The following is a 19,111-nucleotide window of genomic DNA, read 5'->3' as shown; positions in this document are numbered from 1 at the left end:
TAACGGCATAAACGCTGGTCTCATACGCCAGTAGACGTGCGTTCGATCCCTGCCAAAGACAAACCATTTTCATTTCCAATAATGATACGAGCCGTCTCACCGTGCCTCGGAGAGTACGTTAAGCCGTCGGTCCCCCTGGGCTAGTGTACATCGACACTAGTTACTTGAAACAGGGTTAAAGATGTAATTGGCGCTGGAACTATCCGAAAGGATCTCCCCGGCAAAAATGCCATACGATATTATTATTTAACAGTAATACAAAGATTCCAGAACAAAATACTAAGAAAATATTGTAGATGCTCCTTGGTATGTGACAAACAGTGATCTCCATAAGGACCTAGGAATGGAAACTGTGGATGTAATTATCAAGAAGATGGCAGGAAGTCACGGGCAACGACTTCATATGCACGAAAATATTGAGACAATCCAGTTCCTCGATACCACTGGGCAAATTAGAAGACTGAATAGGACAAAGCCTTTTGAACTAGTTTAAGTGATAGGTGATAGTGAAAACCAGAGCATAGTGCTTGTGCGCGTTAGTGTGTATGCTAGAATAGTGCACTATCTTGTTAGATTAGATAAGAGACGCTATGGGGTAAGCTCTTAACTTTAAGGAACAGTAGTAATTTAGGTTAAATTAAAATTGCTCATTGGTCAATTATTACCAGATTGTAATTGTAATAATCATCATCGTAGTGATGATTATGGGAAAAAAATATCAGAGGAAGACAGAGTGGCAAAGACAGTATTTTCTGAGAGACCACAGACGGTCTCTGGCAAAATACCCTCACTACCAGAATTCAATTTTATTAATTTTTTTACGTTCTATGCAACCAAAAAATGAGATAACGCGGATTTTTAGCTCGCCACCCCCTTACCCCTCCCCCACAGCCAGAAACGTAGATTTTTAGATTTATTTTTTTTTAGTTGGGTTGCAATTAATTTAAAAATTTCAAAAAATTCACACGTGTAGCTGAGGCTTCTACAAAACATGTCCATTTTTTATGGACCCATAGGTCGAGTGTACATAACCTCAATTTTTTTTTTTAACTTTTTAAAACCTATAACTTTTTTTTGGAGGGGGCTGCAGGTCCAATTTTTTTTTTGCATTTTGTGTATTTTATCAAAAGATATATCTCTGATTTTTTTCAGATTTTTCCGTCAGGTGCGCCATCTTTAAAAATCAAGAAAACTGTTTTTTTAGGGGGTTTTTGGGGATTTTCTCCATTTTATAGACTGCAACATAGATCAACTCAAGGTTTTATTAATAGATTATGTATAATTTAAAATAACTGAGTATATTAGGATATTCAAAAATTGGACGAAACACTTTTAAACCCCCCAAAAACCATGTTTTTTTTAAGTTTTGTAAGGATTTTTGCGGGTCTAATTATATTTTTTGTGGTCTATACAACCTGAATATTTTTTTTTATTTTATTTACGTTCTATATGATTTAAAAAAATAGGACTCACCGCAATTTTAGCCCACTTCCCCTATTCCCCCTCCCCCACAGCCAAAAATACCAATTTTTCGATTTTTTTTTTAAGTTAGTTTGCAATTACAAATGTTATTCTGAAGCTATTTCTTTGTGCCATTTTTGTAATTAACTATTCTAAATGGTCATTTTTTAGTTAAATTGTGGCTTATTTCCCATTTAGAATAATTAATAATTATTAAATTATAAATTACAAAAAATTCACACGCACAAGTTGAGGCTTTTACAGATCATCTATTTTTATGGGCCCGAAGGTCGAGTGTACATATGATAACCTCTTTTTTTTTGTTTTTTAATAGGTACGTATATTTTTTTGGTGATGGCTGCATGTCTATTTTTTTGTGTTTTGTGTATTTTATCAAAAACTATATTTCTGACTTTTTTCAGATTTTTCCGTAAGGTGCGCCATCTTCAAAAATCCGCAAAACTTATTTGTTCGGTGGTTTTTAGGGATTTTCTCCATTTTATATACTTCAAAATAGATTAACTCAAGGTTTTTTTTATAGGTTATGTAGGTATAATTTGAAATAACTGAGTTTTTAGGGATATTTTATATAATTTGCTGTTGAATAAACTTAAAAACAACCTGCTAGTTTTCACAATCATAAACTTGCCAGGATGACACGTTCCACAATTAAAATTACGTTTCACAATTAAAACTTCCCCTGTTTCCATACCTCCATCAAAGTTTGTCCGACTAGACACCGTTAAACTATTACCATATTTTCAACTTGCTATTAATCAACTTTTTTTGGTACGCGGGATCCAGGCCTAATATTTTTTGAGATCAATACAGCCTGAATATTTTGTTTCGTTTTTTTTACGTTTGATGTGTTTAAAAATAAGCCTTGGCTCAATTTTAGCCCTCCTCCCTCTCAACCTGCCCATAAATCATCATTTTTTCGTTTTCATTTTTTTCTCAGTATATCTGTTACTCAGTTTGTCCTCAAGTAAACTACAATTTAACAAAATAATTTCAAATTTTTGCAATATTTTTGTATAAAGTAAAGATGTCATTTTGATATCTTTTAGGTAGGATACAAAAAACAAAAATAAAACAGAATAATCAATTTAAGAAAAATACAATATTTTAATATATCATACTTCTTGTCGTTGTTCTGAAGCTATTTTCTTGTGGCATTTTTATAATCAAGTATATTCAAATGGGAAATAAGCCACAATTTTACCTAAAAATGATTTTATTAACGTTTCGACGCCCAAGTCGGGTGTCGTTGTCAAAATACAAAATAATACTAAATAAACAAAAATGTTGTTGCTTAGTAAAAAATTCTTCTAATAATTTATTTAATCTGACTCATTTATATATCGGCAATTCAGACAATTTCGACTTGGGCGTCGAAACGTTAATAAAATCATTTTTAGGTAAAATTGTGGCATACTTCTTGTCGTTTTGTGAATCAAAACATTTTGTTCTTTGTTCATTAGTTTGTATTTAGTAGGTACCATAATATTACCTTACATTATACATATTCTAATTATTCAAACATGTGCTTGTACCATCTACATAACTACATCTCTGCTCTGCCTATTAAAATGTCATTTTGCTTCACGTTTACTGCCACGTAAAACACCATGAAAAGAATAAAGAAAGTATTAGCAAAGAATATGTAGCTCCGTCTATACTCTTAACTCTTAGAGTATTCGGAGAGTATATTCGTTGGTATTACACTTTACAGTTCTAAAGTCTTCATCGCTGTCTTCGTCTATTACAGGTATAACCTGTATTGTCAAAGAGTTTTGTAAGATATTCTGCTGACTTGATGATTTTTGTAAAATTTCTTCCATGCGATAAATATGACATTATGGCAGCTACATGCGAACAACAGCCTATGGTTATGTTGCCGTTTCCGCAACTCACATCTACAACAGTATCTATCGTTTAATGTTTTCCAAACCATTTTCGTTTGGCTCATAATGCGAATAGTCCATGCTGTATGCTTGTCCCCATTAGGTAAATTATTCATATTAATTTTTTTGCACAAGCTTACTCAAAAACTGGTCCTTATAACAAATCCACAAAGTGCCAGGCAGTACCGCGGTCGGAAAATTGTTTAAACAATTTTTTAAACGAATTCAAAAAATCATTTTTTTCACTTAGACCAAATTTGTTTTAGATTCTCTGGATCAACCTGAGCAAAAAAGGTCTCTTGTGATTTTTCTATAAAATTGACTGTTGTCGAGTTACATGCAATTTAAAATTTGAAAAACGTTTTTTGGCCATTTTCAAGGCTTAATAACTCGATTAAAAATTATTATTATGAAAGTCATAAAGTGACCAACTCAAAGTTTATATGTATTGGTTATAAAAGGTTATATGTATTGTACACTCGACCTACGGGTCTATAAAAAAATAGATATGTTTTGTAGAAGCCTAAAATTTTTAAATTAATTGTAACAAAAAAAAAATAGAAAAATTACGTTTTTGTGGGGGCAGGGGAGGGGGTGGTGGGCTAAAAATGCGATTAGTTTTATTTTTTAATCACATATAACGTAAAAAAATGAAAAAAAAATATTCAGGCTGTATCGATCTCAAAAAATATCATTAAGCCGGCAAAAACCCTTACATAACTTAAAAGAACATGGCTTTTGGGGGGTTTAAAGGTGTTTTGCCCAATTTTTGATAATCCTAAAATACTCACTTATTTCAAATTATACATAATCTATTAAAAAAACCTTCAGTTGATCTATGTTGCAGTCTATAAAATGGAGAAAATCCCTAAAAACCCCCTAAAAATACCGTTTTCCTGATTTTTCAAGATGGCGCACCTGACGGAAAAATCTGAAAAAAATCAGGGAGATAGCTTTTGATAAAATACACAAGATGCAAAAAAATTGGACCTGCAGCCCCCTCCAAAAAAAAGTTATAGGTTTTAAAAAAGTTAGAAAAAAATTTGAGGTTATGTACACTCGACCTATGGGTCCATAAAAAATAGAAATGTTTTGTAAAAGCCTCAGCTACACGTGTGAATTTTTTGAAATTTTTAAATCAATTGCAACCCAACTAAAAAAAATTAAATCTAAAAATCTACTATTTTGGCTGTGGGGGAGGGGCAAGGGGGGTGGCGAGCTGAAAATCCGCGTTATCTCATTTTTTAGTTGCATAGAACGTAAAAAAAATAATAAAATTGAATTCTGGGAGTGAGGGCATTTTGCCTATCTTAATACCCTTTAATAGCACTGTAACTAACAAAAGATTCAATTTTTGAAATAGTTTTGCTTTATATATATACTCACCGGCACAAAATTCCGCCACCCAAAATTTTTGATTAAGTTTGACAATTTATAACTTTATTATTTGTGCTCCAATTTTCAAGATTCTTGCACCCGTTTGTAGGTGCATGTATTGATATTGTTTGGTATTATCCCGGTAACACAAACATTTTGCTTGCATGGCATTATACAGGGGTGAAGGGAAGCGTTGTATTTTCTCCTAACTTTAAAAAATTCTGTGGAAAAATGGAACAGCTAATTTTGTTTCATAGTCCTGTCATATTATCCCGGAGACATCACTAAAATTTTGTTTTTTGAATTATCTGAATATCTCTTTTCATGTAAGGGTTGTACCATTTTTGTAAATAAAAACACTGATGGACTCTTAAAATTGAGGTTGGATTGATAAGATTAGAATGGCCCGCATGCAGCCCAGATCTCACTCGTATTGAGCATTTATGGAATGAATTAAAAAAAGCTCTTCGCCGGCATCCTAGGCCTCCAGAAAATTTGGTATAGTTATGGCGCTGGTAGAGAAATATCGGGGTATTCCCCAGGCAAAGCTAACACATATTTATTCAATGTCAAACAGATTGCGAGCAGTCGCTGCTGCAATAGGTGGACATACCCGCTATTGAATTATTTTGTTTTGTTATTAATTTTGTTTTGTTTTGTTAATTTTAGTGCGTCTGATATTTTTAATTAAAAAAACCTTCAAAGCAGTGTTTTTATTTACAGCTCTTACACAAAAGGAGATATTCGGATAATTCAAAAAACAAAATCTTAGTGATACTTCCAGGATAATACAAAAGGAATATGACACAAAATCAGCCCTCCAATTTTTCCACAGAATTTTTTAAAGTTAGGAGAAAAAAACAACGCTTTAATTCACCCCCGTAGAATACCATCTAAACAAAAAATTTTTGTTATACCCTATTCCACGAACATACGCCTGTTTTGGATTAGTTCGACAACGAATATTTTACTGTGCAAAATAAGAAGAACGAAAGTAAATTGCAAATTACATTGTTGTTTATTGGAATAATTATTAGCGCCATTTACTTTCGTACTTCTTATGTTGCACACTAAAATATTCGTTGTCGACAGGGCTGGATTTACATATGGGCTAAATGGGCTATAGCCCGGGGCGGCAGAATTCAGGGGGCGGCAAATTTTGGTAAAAAAGTAAAAAATGATGGGGAGAGGGTGACAAATTGTGGATAGCCCAGGGGCGGCAAAACTTCAAATCCGCCTCTGGTTGTCGAAGTAATCCAAAACAGGCGTATGTTCGTGGAATGGCCCATACCGGAATAATACCAAACGATATCAATACATGTACCTACAAACTGATGCAATAATCTTGAAAATCGGAGTACAAATAATAAAGTTATAGATTGTCAAACTTAATCAAATATTTTGGGTGGCGGAATTTTGTGCCAGTGAGTGTAGTTACTTTCCTTTTGTATCATAAAGTTCTATATTAAAATATATCTTATTCTCCAATATTGTATGCAAAAATCACTAAAAAAGAGAGTCCATTTGCATTTTTATGTCAAGCAAGCGTCAGTTCCAGGAATTAAGTAGACGCTTGCTAGAGTGTTATAAAAACTGTAGAATTTGCAATGAAATTTAATGAAAAATACGACAATACGAATATATTTTAATAAAAATTCACTAAGGACTAAAAATGATTATTTTGCGAAGTTAAAACATGCATTTCTCAACGTTTTCAACAATAACTAGTATTAATATGAAGATAATTTATCAGAAATACAATTTAATCACTTACCCTTTAGTCATTTACACTTTATTTAGAATAATTAAGGAACAATCGCACATTATTATCTTTTTACTGTGCGTTCTTTACGTTTTGAAAGAATGAAATAATCCCGGTGTACTTTCAAATTTGAAATAACTTACCAAAATTCCCATCAGAACTGCGAAGAAAGAAACCTGCATCTGCAACAACTAAACTACCACCTTATCAATCATGGCGATGGAATGCCTAATAATTTTTTGTTCCTTGCCTGGTGTCTCGTTTCCCGAAGTGAATTCCGAACGGCATAAATGCTCAATTGTTTTCCAGTGATTATTTGTGTTTTTGTAGTTTTTTGCAAATGCATTTTTACATTGTTTAGGAGGATTTTTAAGCGAACGGGTAGTTAATCATAATAAATTCGGAAATGTTTCGCCGAGAGATGGCGCTAGAATTCTTAAGTATGGAACAAAATAATCAGAAATTAATTTTGTTTTTTATATTTTGGTATTTAATTAAAAACATGATAAAGGTAAATAAAATTATAAAATAATAATTATTTCCAATTAACAGAAATGTTTTATTATCGACAACAGAGTTATATTAAATAATTATTATTAAAAATCTATGATCTCAACTTTCCCAGAAGTAGGCAACAAGTATATCGTTTGTATACTTTAATCTCTGATATTATTATAGAACCCTTGTGTTTCAGACAAATCGTCTTGCTCATCTGTTTTAGCTTTAATTATCTACGCCCGTTGTAGAGGTCTTCTTATACTTCTTCTTCTTCACGTGCCACATAGGTAAGAATTATCCGACGTTGGCGATCACCATTGCGAAGGCTTCTCGATCTTCTGCAACATGGAATAATTCTTCTTCTACAGGCGCCATCTCCGCTGCAGAGGTTGGCAATCATCATAGCTATTTTAATTTTTGAGGCAGTAGCTCTAAATAGTTGTTTTGAGCTACATCCAAACCATTCTCTCAGGTTCTTCAGCCATGAAATTCGTATTCTTCCGATGTTTCTTCTGCCATCTATCTTTCCTTGCATTATGAATCGCAGGATGCCATATACTTCTCGCCCCGCATCACATGTCTGAGAAATCCGTAGCTTTCTTTCTTTAATTGTACATAAGTTCAACTTCCTTCTCTTTACCTAAGTATTCTTTTCAGTACTTCATTGTTCGTAACTCTATCTAGGTACCCAAGAAACCCTCATAATTCTTCTATAGGTCCACATTTCAAAGGCGTTAAGTCCTCTCATTTTCTCTAGATTTAACGTCCCATGATTCCACTCCATAGTATAGTACACTGTATACGTAACATTTTGTTAGGCGTACTTTAAGAGCTAATGTTAAATCTTTGCTACATAGGACTTTTTTAATTTTCATATAATTAGAACGTGCTTTTTTGATTCTGACTTTGATTTCTGCAGTGTAGTCATTATTTTCTGTTATAAGTGTTCCTAGGTATAAAGTGTACTTCTTTACTCTTTAGATTTGCTAGCCCTCTACTATCAAGATTTCGTTAGTATTGTGACGCCTCACAACCCGGCCTAATTATTCTCGATGCTTCCCGGGGTTACGAGTAAAGGCCAGACCTTCCACGGCGATTCGAGGCGACCACTGTCAGAGTATTTAAGAACAGGAATTCGAGCACAGGCCGGTCAGTCAATGAACGAGCCGCGACGCGTGATATAATTGTATTCGAGTCGGATTTAATGAAATGTATATATTAGTTATCGAAGTTATTATGTTTAGTTGGTGTTATTTGTAATTATTAAAATAAATAAGTGATGTAAATAAAATAATATAAGTAAGTCTTCCTTTATTTAAATTAAACTTAGTGCCTAAAGATATAAATAAATAAAATAGTAGAGTCAATCGCGTAACAGTATTATGGTTGTTTTTACTAATTTTCATAAACTTAGAGATGTCTTTTTGATATTGAGAGACAGTCCAGTCCGTACTCCCTGTATATAATAAGACAACAAATAATCCAACCCTGATGAAGTTGAGTAAGATAAAGTTAAAATAAATAAAATAAAATATAAATTCAAAAATAGATATTTACTATTATAATAATAATAATTCAATATAAAATAAATAAATAAAAATAATAATTCAATAAATATTTCATTAAATTAAAAAAAATACTACCAACTCTCTTCTGAAAATAGAGGGACTGTCTTTTTAACTTAGAAGTAAGTTGATAGTACCAAAAATATTTTAACAAATTTATATTGTTTATTTAAATTTGTTAAATGTAATTAATAGATTATGGCAAATTAATTAATACATTGTAAAAATAGATTAAGTAGTTTAGTAAAAAATGTAAAAATATAAAAAAATATCTGTAATCCCATCAGGAAAAAACGACTTGGATTAGTCACTAGAGGCCAGGTCATATGTATAAACAATAAATAAATAAATAAATAAGAAAAAAGTCCGTACTCCCTACGTACACCTTACTATTTTACTCATGAGTCTTTCCAGGTCTTGTAAACTATCGGCTATTATTACTGTAATATCTGATGTTGCTAACTAAAACTCCATTTACTCTTATGCTGACTGTTTCATCTTCCAGAGTTTCTTGCATTATCTCTTCAGAATAAGCGTTAAATAATAGAGGTGATAGTATGCAGCCTTGCCTGACTCCTCTATTTCCATTTCTTCAGATGTTTTTTTTCAATTCTTACTATTGCTCGCTGATTGTAATAGGTGTTATTAGTCTTAAATCTCTTTCATCTAGGTTTTTACTTTTTATAATTTCCATGAGTCGATCATGTTATACTATATCAAACGCTTTATTGTAGTCTATAAAACAGACGTAAAGAGGACGGTTAACATCCAAACATCTCTGTGTCAGCACGTTGAAGGAGAATAATGCCTCTCTGGTACCCATACCATTGCGGAACCCATATTGAGTGTCACTAATATCCAGCTCCAGTTTAGAGTGTATTCTGGCGTGAATAATTTTCAACAGAATTTTCAACAGAATTTTCAAGATATGTGACATTAAGCTTATGGTTCAGTAGTCACTGCATTCTTAGACATTCACTTTCTTTGGCAAACACACAAATGCTGATATCAACATTTCTCTAGAGATGATTCCCGTAGTATAGATAGCGTTGAACAGTTCTACTATTATATCCAGGTTTTTCTCTTTCACCAACTTTATTAGCCCGCTTGGTAATTCATCTGGACCTAGAATAATAATTATTCTGCATTAATTTGATATCTGAATCCATTTACGAATGTTTTTTAACCAAGAAACTTGTTCTCCTCCTACACTTCTATGCCCTCTATTTTGTTTTTAATGATCAGTTGTCGTATTATATAGGTATCTATTTCCACCCACATGTCCAAGACATTTTCCGGTGTTTAACAGTCTTTAGCAGTTCTCTATCTGTTGACCCTCCTTAGTACTGCCTCATTAGTTTTTATGCTTTTTCTTACTTAATTAGATAGCTTTGGTACCCACTTTTTCTTGCTATCCAAGGTATCTTCAGCATTCATCTATGAATCCACATTTCAATGCTTCAATTTTGTTCATGATCGATACTTTAATGTCCACACTTCTGTACCATACAAAAGTATAGACACGACATAGCACTTAACCATTTTTTGTCTTAGTTTTAAACTGAGGTAATTATTGCAAAGTAATGACTTCATTTTCATAAAAGTAGTTTTAGTCATTGCTATTCTGAGTCTTATTTCTATGTCTGTATCTAGTTGGTCCATTATGAAAGTTCCCAAATATGTCATTTTGTGAACTTTTTAAACTTCGACTCCATTTAATTTGCTCTGCATCTGAGTATGAGTTTATTTTTTTGCTTATTTCCTCTCCAACTTCGTGAATACGACCAAGCATAATTTGGAGATTTTCAATATTATCTAACAGAATTACTGTATCGTCGTAGTATCTAATTATTATATTAAGTAGTTCCCCGTTGATTTTTATTCCATATGGCTGTCTCTCAAGTGCCTTTTTAAATATCTGGTCCGAGTAAATATTGAACAATCTTGTCTGACTCCTCGTTGTATGGATTTTTCGTCGGTGTACTTATCTTCAAGTTTTACGATAGCAGTTTGATTTCAGTATAGTATTGTCAGTTTTATTGACACCAAATATCTTTGTCATCTATTCCTATATTTTTCAGCATCTGCATTAATTTTACATGTTGTGTTTTATCGAATGCCTTTTGGAAGTCTACGAAGCTTGCAAACATATCTTTTCTTTGATCACGGCATTTCGGTAATAGGATATTTAGCGCAAAAAGTGTCTCTATGGTTCCCATAGCATTTCTAAAACCAAATTGGGTATCTTCGAGATCGTCTTCGCATTTACGTCTAATTCTGTTGTGAAGTATTCTTAATAATTAATTGATCTCTCTAATTAATTGATATTCTTATCTATATATAATCTTATATTTCTACTATCTCCAATTTGTCTGTTTGATTTTTTGTTCTGTTTCTTCTGATTCTTTGTCTGTTTGAAAAATGCGAAAATAATCATTTCGAGGCTTCATAGGGAGACCGGGGCAAAATGAGGCTCGGGACAGAACGGGAAATACATCAGTGTGCATAACTGATAATCGTCATAATATCGGCAATATCACCATTCGAACGAACGTGGGTTGACTTACTTCAGTCGTTAGAAAGAAACTTCTAGTCACGTAGTGTGCTTCTTTACAAACATAAAATCCGTTTTCTTTTGTTTTTTTTTAATTGGTGATATTTAGAGAAGTGCTATAAGGTGAGCAAGCAAGTTTTAGCACGTTTTTCATTCAAATATGATAGATATGTTACTATTGAATTTTAATATTGGTTGCTGTGAACCGTTTTGTATCTTTTACGTTAGAAATTACTAATTTTATTTGAAATGATGGCTGCTGGGACAAAGCGTTCGGGGCAAGACGGGATATTATCCCATCTTGCCCCGCTCTCCTATATTGCCACTACTTTACAGCATTTAAGTAAACTTTGTAAGAAGAATCTGATTAAAACTGAAACTAATAAAACAAAATCAAAGAAAACTAAAGAAGAAAACGAGATGGACACTGACTCATCAGAAGATGATGAAGATTGTGGTTGCATCTACTGTGGATAGGTACTTATATTTGCAGTCAACTGAAGGATGGGTAGTGTCTGCCATGGATGGGCTCATAATTCCTGCGCAGGTGTTAAGGATGACGAAGGTGCTCATATTTGTGAACTCTGCAAGTCTGACTAAAATACATTCCCATTTTGCCCCGTAACCGGGGCAAAATGGGAATTTCGGACTGATAAGTTAAGTTCTTTATAAACAAACAACTAAGCAATTTGGATTATAAATAAAGTAAGTTATATGAAGTTTAATAGCAAGTGATCATGTCTGATTTTGTTATTTTTTAATATACAGTTTAGATTTCTTTCTATGATGTTTTCTTTCTTAAGTATCCCGTTCTGCCCCGGTCTCCTATAAATTATTATTTTTGAGGAGTAGTCGGAGCTTATTTCAATTTAGGTCGTTGTTTTTTAATTGCTAATTATACGCATCCACTCGACTTATAAGCCACCGTGGCGCGCCGCACTATATAGTGCGTCTCTGTTGCAGTTAAAAATGATTTTCGGACCAAAAAAGTAATTGCTGGAATTTGTTTAAAAAAATGGTAAAACAAATTTTGCCCAAAAATTTAGCCCGGAACCCTGTAGATTGGTTTAAATAAGACATTTTTGAAGATGAATCTACAACCTGGACTATAATGACAGTGTTGTTATCATACCAATTATTGACATTAAAATGCAATCAAAAACCAGTAATAAAATTTTTTAATCGACTATTATGATCTGATAGTCACCGTATCGTGTCTATAAACTGTTAATAATACTATTTTATCTCTCGTAATTACAAACCCATAATTTTATATTACATTATTTGCAAGTTTAGTATTTGCTGGTTATATAACGTTAATTCATTTTTAACTTTTTCAAACAGATTTACAGTTGTATCATGTTGTATATAAACCGTATAACCTTTCGATATCTTAAATGTAGTATACAAATTAAAATTTATTTTACACACTAACAATAATCAGCACACAGGACCGGCTTCTTGCTTTTAAATAAAAATATTAACTCTATCTTATTTAACAATAGAACACTTAAAACTTAACTGAAAACTTTTGTTTTCAATATTTTATTATGTGTCTGCATTTTTAAGTCTCTAACTGAATAGCTTGAGGAGTGGGGAGATGTTAGTCTCAAGTTGGTCATTCAGAATTATATCTGCATTTTTTATTTATTAATTTCCCAAGATTCTAATAAAGATAGCTTAAGGCCTTTATTTTGGATATGAAGAATTTGAAACTGTTCATTAAAAGAACGACTATGATCTAGAAGGTGAAGTGCTTACGTAGAATCTGTTTTTCTATTGTTGAAAGCCCTTTTGTGTTCTGTTATCCGTTTGTCAAAGGTTCTGCCATTTGACCGATGTAAGTTTTCGGACAGTCACCACAAGTTAGTTTGTAAACACCACTCTGTAATTGCTTTTTCTTTTGGCTCTTATTGTTCTTAATGTGTTGTTTGTTGATACCTTGCCTGTGTATGAGAGAGAGAGAGTAGAAGATACTGGGTTTTTTCTGTGGTGGTGGAAAGACTAATCATTATTTATCTATCGTATATTTTGTTTCAGTACCAAATTGTATATTCTTCAATTTGAGTTGATTTTTAAATATTATACTGTCATTTTCTACAAATTCTTAGGTAATCGGCTATTTTTGCTCATTCATAATGAAATTCGTCATCCAAAATCACGCGACTGAACAGACAAAAACAGTATAAACAGACAGGAAAAGAATAAACACCCAAAGACTGACTGGGCCACCTAAAATATCCAGAAATGGAGAAGCGATTGCGGGAAAAACTGAATAGAAAACTTCTGTAACAGAGACAGGAAATAATACATGAAGAATGGAATAGGGCTAGATGGGACATGGCTAAAACAATAATAGGAATTATAAAACATTAAAATAAAAGATTTTGATTGGATTAAAAATGTAAACAAGCAATAGACAAAAGAATAGACAATATACTCAAAGAAAAACACGAGAAAAGCGCGAAAAATTTGAAGAACAAAGAAATGCAGAATACAAAAGAAGAGAAAAAACTCCATCACTTGTTCTATTATCTGACCTTCCAGCTCCAATTTACATCTTATTGGATCTGCTGTTATAACCATGCATTTTGTCTTTTTTGAGTAAATTAACATGTTAAATTTTCTGGCGATTATGTTGAATTGGTGCAGCATACGTTGTGAATCATCTTCACTTTGAGAGATTAGTATTGCATCGTCCGCATAGCAGATTATTTTAAGTTGTTTTTCTCCCATTTGGTATCCTTTTTTAGTTCTTACTTTTTTTTTTATTATTATTTCGTCCATGATCAGGTTGAACAATAAAGGACTCAAGGAATCCCCCTGTCTTATCCCACTGCCGGCTTCAATTGGGTCAGTTAGTTCATCTTCCACTTTTACTTTTATTGTGTGAGCGGCCGTGGGTAACGGCATAAACGCTGGCCTCATACGCCAGTAGACGTGGGTTCGATCCCTGCCAAAGACAAACCATTTTCATTTCCAATAATGACACGAGCCGTCTCACCGTGCCTCGGAGAGTACGTTAAGCCGTCGGTCCCCCTGGGCTAGTGTACATCGACACTAGTTATTTGAAACAGGGTTAAAGATGTAATTGGCGCTGGAACTATCCGAAAGGATCTCCCCGGCAAAAATGCCATACGATATTATTATTATTATTATACTTTTATTGTGTTGTTCTGGTAGATGTTTTCTATCGTTTTAATTATTCCCAGAGGTACCTCTCTCGAGTATATCTGAAATAACTTAGAGAAGGATATAAAGAAGGTAAAGGAGATCACCGGTTCGGATTAGGACCAGGACGACCTATTTTATTGACCAGTTATTCAACGTAAAACAAATATTAGCTGAAGGCTGGGAGTACCTATACGGTATATAAATCTATCAAATCTTTCAAAAATCCAGATTTTGGAAAAAATCAATAATTTTCGAATAAATAAACAGAGATAAAATTTACTTAATAATGCGAGAATTTGGTTTACCAAGGAAACTGAAAAAATGAATTCAAGCCACCATGACTCACACAGAAGCGCAACCCAAGTAGCACAATAAAAACATTTTAGTTTTATTTAAGGTTTATAAAGGTTTTATTGTGGTAAATAAGAAGATAATGGTTTTAAAGTTACCTTTTAGATATACTGCCAGATCTTTAAAACTGTTAAGAATTTGTTTTAAAGTATCTAATAAGAGTATCAAATAAGACTAATTAATCTTAATAGATTATTTCTCTTATTGTAGTTTTAAAATGGTTTATTCTCAGTTCACTTTAAAACAAATCAGTTTTATGAAGAACTTCCGGACTGTTTGGTTTTATTAGATTCTTGTTAGATACCTTTTAGTTTTATTGCAGTTTTAATATGACTAATAAAACCTATTATTAAAACTACTTGATCTCAAGACTATTATGTCAGTAAAACATATGCCTTAAAACTATTTTATTATTTTAATTTTTTAATCGCCAAAAGTCAGAAATTTTAGGGCGTGTGAGTTATTTAGACCTATTTTTATTAACATTATCAATAAAGTTGGGTGCGCAAGTATTTTTCTACCTTGACAGTCCGAAATCACCAAGTATTATTTATTACTTTCATCATCTTGGTGCTACAGTCCTTAGAGGGCCTCGACCTTCTCAAGCTTTCTACGCCATTCTGTTCTGTCCCTTGCTTGCATTTTCCAGTTGCCTGCATTTATTACTTTATGGTTACAAATACGTATCTACCTATCATAACACATGTAAAAATGTGGTGGCCTATATGGGGTATATGGGTTTAAAGAATAATTTAATATGGTAAATTGTCTTTAAAAGTCTCCATTTAAGAAGCCTTGTTTGCTATAAAGCCGTCTGCACTTAAAGTGTCTTTTAACATGGTTTTAAAAGCACCTTCACAGCAGCTTTAAAACCAGTTGCTTAAGAAAACAAAGTTTTAAGAAGGTTTTTATTTTTGGTTTTATTGACCTCTTTCAGAGTGGGCCCTTTTATACTGAAAGCGGTTTTATTGCAATCTTAATGTTTACTTAAAAACCAAATGGTTTTAATTTTAGTTTTATTCTACAGTTTTAAAGCATCCTTAAAATACTTAATAAACCCGTTCGGTGCTACTTGGGAAGTACAAAACCAATCGTCAGATCCCCTCCAGATAACAGGGAGATGATCTGATTACGATTCTGTTTAATATGGAATATAAGAAGAATGTCCGTTAACCCAAAAATGTATTGTTTTATAAGTCTAAGCAGATTGTGATGTACGCAGATGATGTAAACTTGATGGGACGAAGTGCAAGAGACATTATAGAACTTTACGTAGAGCTTGAAGAAAAAGCGAAAAAAAATAGGGCTAGCCGTCAACGCAGATAAAACTAAAGACAAAAAAAAATGACAATAGACGACGCTAATATTGAGATAGTAAAACAGCTCACATACCTGGGCGTACAGATAAACGAGGACGGCAACGAGCAGGAGGAAATACGGACCAGGATAATGCTTGCTTCCACAGCATACTTCAAAAATTAGATTCAAAAACATTTATAAGGAAGTAAAGTAAAAAATACATTCAGGTGCAAAAAATTCGATCGATTCCTTATTTCTTATTTATTTGAAGTTGTATAATTTTAGAGACATTAAATTACGTATGTAAATTTAGATGTACCTTCACTTCACTCAAAAAAATTTAGTTCGTAATATTGATTAACAGTGATTATCTAATAGTATTTCGTTGTAACAACAATTTAATTTTTTGTTTTAACGAACTTTTAGACATTGATCAATGTATTTGATTATTGTCACAATGATTGAATAATAATTGTGAAAATAACTAGAGTAAGTTAATCAATAACACTCAATTTATTCAGACAATAAGTTAGTTTCGTATATTTAATAAATTATGGTAATTCTGGCAGCAAAGCACTTTCTTGATTTCGTAGATGATAAGTGATTACCTTGGTTTATCGTAACAACGTACAGATTTCATTAAAACAATGTACAAATGTTGTTAATATAGAGTAATATTTGATTATTCTATAGATGTAAACTGATTGTTGTGACAACGAATGCATTAATCAATCTACTACTGCGTTTAATAACCACAATCAATGCGATCATGGTAACAATAAACGAATATGCTGTTACCTCTGCCGAATAATTTCATTTCGTTTCCAAGTGTAGTTCGTACTGGAAGGAAGTTTTCGTGTGTCTATTATAGTATTCATTTTTTTCAAATTATGAAAAAACTAATTAGTATTTTTGAAAAATTTAAACGCAGAATAAAATACTACAGTATTATCGAGGGTCTGAAGTCCCTTAGAACTTCTATAATGATTATTTTAATAAATCACAGGGGTGAAAAATAGAAAATTTGGTATGATTTTTAATTTCAAATATACCATTCAAACGAAACTTTTTGTTTATTCTAAGGGACTTTCAGTCCTCGGTAATAATGTGATCTTTTATTCTGCGTTTAAATTTGTCAAAAATACTTACATATTAGTTTTCTCAGGATTCCAAAAAAATTAATGCGTTTAAAAAGATTTCGATCGAAATTTTGCACCTGCGCTCTCCAAAAGGATTAAAGTGTTATACAATTTTGGAATCACTATTTGGAACGCTTTTAAATGAGCTATCACATGACATACTTTTCCATTTAAAAAAACCAAAGTTGTGGCTGTCACCTGAAGAGGGATCGCGTAAAGTTCGAAACATTGATGTTATAATATACTTTGATTATTTTAAAAATCGACCTGTCCGAGCGTTTTGCTTATGTGCTAAAAATAAATAAGTTAATAAGGGGGCAACACTTTTTCTGTAGGTAAAATCATACAATGTACTATGAGAAATCACACAGTGTAAAATCCATTAGGTTTAGGACAAAAAGGGGGAAATACGTTCAGAGTAGGAATGAACGAAACTGATTGTAGGGATGAATAGAATTGCTTGTAAGAATAACCGTATTTATTGTGGGAATGAACGGAATTAATTGTAAGAATAAACGGAAATAATTGTAGAAATAAACGAAATACGTTAGGAGACATAGCACTGTTATTGACACAACGAATAGTCTTCGTCGGTCAATTAACGACGTTGTTGTTTCAATGAATAGTGTTCGTTGGCTCAGTGAACAGTGTTCGTAATATTCATAAATGGATGCTCATCCATTCAATAAACGTAATACATTATCAACTAACGAAAATAATGAATTGATGAACATCCCTTTGTTGTTCCAATAAAACCAAGAATTGGACAAATTTTAAGTATTGCATTTGTTGTCTGAATTAACATTTTTATTAATATTACGTACCTTTTTAGTTGAATGTTTGTATACGAGATATAGAACATATATGGGATATGATGGGAAGACGTCTTCGAGCACTAGTACCTAGTCCAAACAACTTGGCTGAAGTTGGAGCGGCTCTTCAGGAAATATGGGACTAACTGGATCAATTTGATATCCAGAGGTTAATTACCTCAATGCTGACACGTCTATAGTCTGTTATAAGGGCCCGAGAGGAAAACACTAGATATTAATTTATTATCAATGTTGTTTTTAAGTTCAGAAAGTTTTGAATATTTTTCTATTTTCGAGTTTTGGCGTATGTCTCTATAAATAAATGATTTTTTTGGATAATCTGTAAAAATTATTTTAATTTAACACATACTTTTACATATATACATACCTGATTTAGTTAAATCTTCAAACGTTTTTATTCTTCATCAAAAAATACTCATGGATCGATTTTTTTGCAACTGAGTGTATATAAAACTATTAGGCCTGGATCCTGCGTACCAAAAAAAAGTTGATTAATAGCAAGCTGAAAATTTGTTAATAGCTTAATGGTGTCTAGTAGGACAAACTATGATGTACGGGAACACTGGAACAGGGGAAGTTTTAATTGTGGAACAGTTTAAAAATTTGGAACGTCAGATTACAAAAACGTCCCATGTATTTTGTCGGACAGAACATTGAATTGATTTGTTACCCTTTCATTAAACTCTCATGCAAACATAAGACTGTACTAACCTACATGATTCCTGTCATTTAACATGTTCTTCGTGTTCCACTCATTAAAATGCCTAGTTGGTGATAAATACCAGTCTGATTTTTGCATGAGAGTTTAATGAAATGGTAACAAATCAAATGGAAGTTCTGTCCGACAAAATACATGGAACGTTTTCGTAATCTGACGTTCCAAATTTTTAACCTGTTCCACAATTAAAACTTCTCCTGTTTCAGTGTTCCCATACATCAAAGTTTGTCCGACTAGACACCGTTAAGCTATTAACAAATTTTCAGCTTGCTATTAATTAACTTTTTTTGGTACGCGGGATCCAGGTCTATATCATATGACCAATAGATGATAATAGGTAGATCAATGACAAAAAATAACAATAAACTTTATTAATACCTTTAAAAGAAAGATATTGAGCAGGATATTAGGACACATCTGAAAACGACAGATAGACAAATTCAACCCAATAAACACGCTAGTTAGGAAAATTAGGA

Source organism: Diabrotica virgifera, chromosome 6 (assembly GCF_917563875.1).
Source record: "Diabrotica virgifera virgifera chromosome 6, PGI_DIABVI_V3a".
Lineage (NCBI taxonomy): Eukaryota > Metazoa > Arthropoda > Insecta > Coleoptera > Chrysomelidae > Diabrotica > Diabrotica virgifera.
This window is presented reverse-complemented; position numbering follows the sequence as displayed.